This window comes from Arachis hypogaea, chromosome 15 (assembly GCF_003086295.3).
Source record: "Arachis hypogaea cultivar Tifrunner chromosome 15, arahy.Tifrunner.gnm2.J5K5, whole genome shotgun sequence".
In the NCBI taxonomy this organism is placed as follows: Eukaryota; Viridiplantae; Streptophyta; class Magnoliopsida; order Fabales; family Fabaceae; genus Arachis; species Arachis hypogaea.
The window spans coordinates 100,073,587-100,077,262 of NC_092050.1; the positions used below are offsets into that span (position 1 = coordinate 100,073,587).

At 36.9% G+C, this 3,676-nt stretch overlaps 1 non-coding gene across 1 annotated transcript; it reads left to right on the top strand.

The window, feature by feature from the left end:
* Positions 1–850: 850 nt before the first annotated feature.
* On the top strand, positions 851–958 carry LOC112753357 (small nucleolar RNA R71). Its single transcript, XR_003177747.1, has one exon. It is a non-coding gene; the product is annotated as a small nucleolar RNA R71 (small nucleolar RNA).
* The last annotated feature ends 2,718 nt before the right edge of the window (positions 959–3,676 follow it).

Consider the following 3,676-nt stretch of genomic DNA (forward strand, 5'->3'; position numbering starts at 1 on the left):
TTAACTTATTATTGCTTCCCATCTAAGGACATTTTTATTCCTACAATTTTACTTTTTCCCTTTTTGGTCTTGGTTAAGAAATCAGTAACTCAACATTATTAAACTCAGCATAATTGATAATCGTTATCTTGCTAATTGAACTGAACTTCAATAATCCCAACTTTTTCTTAGGAAATAAATAGGATTCGAAGGTCAAACTAATTAGTCCCTTGCCTTTCCTTTACTTTAGTAAAGGTTAACTAAGTGGAATTAAGATTCAACTTTCACTATTGTTGAGAAGAATAACTAAGTTGGACTTCTAATTTCTCTTACCATTGCCAAAAGTTTGCTTTACATTATTTATTTATTTTAATTTCCATTTAAATTATTTGTCATATCTACTCTTCACTCTCAACCCCGATTTTACAAACCTCCATAACCAATAATAAGAACATACTTCCCTGCAGTTCCTTGAGAAGACGACCCGAGGTTTAAATACTCGGTTATCAATTTTAAAGGGGTTTGTTACTTGTGACACCCAAAACGTTTGTATGAAAGGACTTTTGAAGGTTTAGAAACTATACCTGCAACGAGGATTTATCCGCAAATTTCTAGACCACTCAAAAGTTCTCTCATCAATGGCATTCAGGGTATCAATCTCAATAACTCCTTTCTTCTGAGTCATCCCATTATTCATAGGATTTCTTTTAGAAGTATACATGAACTGGTTATTTGCAACCATCTCAATGAGTTCTTGGGCTTCTGCAGGCATCTTCTTCAAATGAAGGGATCCACCAGCAGAGTGGTCCAACGACATCTTGGACAATTTAGATAGACCATCATAGAATATACATAAGATGCTCCATTCTGAAATCATGTGAGAAGGACACCTTCTGATCAATTGCTTGTATCTTTCCCAAGCATCATAGAGGGATTCACCTTCCTTCTGTCTGAAGGTTTGGACTTCCACTCTAAGCTTGCTCAACTTTTGAGGTGGAAAGAATTTGGCCAAGAAAGTATTGACCAATTTTTCCCAAGAGTTCAAGCTTTCTTTAGGTTGTGAGTCCAACCATATCCTAGCTTTGTCTCTTACAGCGAAGGGAAAAAGCATAAGTCTGTAGACCTCAGGATTAACCTCATTGGTCGTAACAGTGTCACAGATTTGCAAGAATTCAGCCAAGAACTGATGAGGATCTTCCAATGGAAGTCCATGAAACTTGCAATTTTGCTGTATTAGAGAAACTAATTGAGGCTTAAGCTCAAAGTTGTTTGCTCCAATTGCAGGAATTGAGATGCTTCTTCCGTAGAAGTCAGAAGTTGGTGTAGTAAAGTCACCAAGCACCTTCCTTGCATCTCCACCATTGTTGTTATTTTCGGCTTCCATGTTTTCTTCTTTTTCGAAAATTTCTATTAGGTCCTCTCCAAAGTTTTGTGCTTTAGCTTCTCTTAGCTTCTGATGAGCGGATATTTTATACGCTTTTTGGGGTTAATTTCATATAGTTTTGAGTATGTTTTAGTTAGTTTTTAGTCTATTTTCATTAGTTTTTAGGAAAAATTCATATTTCTGGACTTTACTATGAGTTGTGTGTTTTTCTGTAATTTCAGGTATTTTTCTGGCTGAAATTGAAGGAGCTGAGCAAAAATCTGATTCAGGCTGAAAAAGGACTGCTGATGCTGTTGGATTCTGACCTCTCTGCACTCAAAGTGGATTTTCTGGAGCTACAAAACTCGAAATGGCATGCTTCCAATTGCGTTGGAAAGTAGACATCCAGAGCTTTCCAGAAATATATAATAATCCATACTTTGCACAAGAATAGACGACCTAAACTGGCGTTCAACGCCAGTTCTCTACCCAATTCTGGCGTCCAGCGCCAGAAAAGGATCAAAAGCTGGAGTTGAACGCCCAAACTGGCATAAAAACTGGCGTTCAACTCCACAAATGGCCTCTGCACGTGAATTGCTTAAGTCTCAGCCCAACACACACCAAGTGGGCCCCAGAAGTGGATCTCTGCATCATCCATCATAGTTTACTCATATTTTGTAAACCTAGGCTACTAGTTTAGTATTTAAACAACTTTTAGAGACTTATTTTGTATCTCATGACATTTTAGATCTGAACTTTGTATTCTCTGACGGCATGAGTCTCTAAACTCCATTGTTGGGGGTGAGGAGCTCTGCTGTGTCTCGATGAATTAATGCAAGTATTTCTGTTTTCCATTCAAACACGCTTGTTCCTATCTAAGATGTTCATTCGCTCTTAACTGTGATGAAGGTGATGATCCGTGACATTCATCACCTTCCTCAAACCATGAACGTGTGCCTGACAACCACCTCCGTTCTATATCCGATTGAATGAGTATCTCTTAGATTCCTTAATCAGAATCTCCGTGGTATAAGCTAGAACTGATGGCGGCATTCATGAGAATCCGGAAAATCTAAACCTTGTCTGTGGTATTCCGAGTAGGATTCAGGGATCGAATGACTGTGACGAGCTTCAAACTCGCGAGTGCTGGGCGTTAGTGACAGGCGCAAAAGGATGAAGAATCCTATTCCAGTATGATCGAGAACCGACAAATGATTAGCCGTGCTGTGACAGAGCATGTGAGCATATTCTTCACTGAGAGGATGGGATGTAGCCATTGACGACGGTGATCCCCTACATACAGCTTGCCATAGGAGGACGTGCGTGTGTGAACAAGAAGACAGAGGAAAGCAGAGATTCAGAAGACAAAGCATCTCCAAAACTCCAACATATTCTCCATTACTGCATAACAAGTAACCTTTAATTTATGCTCTCTTGGTTATTCGCAATTCAACTGATAAACATAATTGACTTCCTGACTAAGATTTACAAGATAACCATAGATTGCTTCAAACCAACAATCTCCGTGGGATTCGACCCTTACTCACGTAAGGTATTACTTGGACAACCCAGTGCACTTGCTGGTTAGTGGTACGAGTTGTGAAAAGTGTGATTCATAATTCGTGCACCAAGTTTTTGGCGCCGTTGCCGGGGATTGTTCGTGTTTGAACAACTGACGGTTTATTTTGTTGCTTAGATTAGGAAAATTTTTCTTTTTGGTTTAGAGTCTCTTATTATTGTTCTTGGTTAAAAATATCCTTCTTTAAAACAAGTGTTACATTTTACTGCCCAATTGGCTAGAGCGTTAGTCTAAGCCCGTGGCAGTTTGGTACACTCTTTTTAAAACCTTTTTCAAAAATAATATTTAATATTTTCTCTATTAAATTTCGTGCCAAACTTTAAGTTTGGTGTTTTCCTGTTGATTTCCCTTGATTTTCGAAAAATTTATTTTGGTTTTCAAAAAATTTGAAGTTTGGTGTTCTTCCTTCATGTTCTTGTATTCTTGAGTTTTTCTTGTGTCTTGATCTTAAAATTTTTAAGTTTGGTGTTCCTTGGTGTTTTCCCTCCAAAATTTTCGAAAATAAGGAGCATTAGATCTAAAAATTTTAAATCCTGTTCTATCTTATTGTTTTTCTCTTTCCTCTTAAAAAAAAAATCAAAAATATCTTTTCTCTCTATTTTAAAAACAAATTTTCGAAATATATTTCAAAAAAAAATTCAGATTTTTATTTCAAAATTTAAAACCTTTTTCAAAAATCATCATATCTTTTTCAAAATCTCCTAACCACTTTCTCTCTCCTCACTTTTTTGAAAATCTTTTACTCATTTTTATTT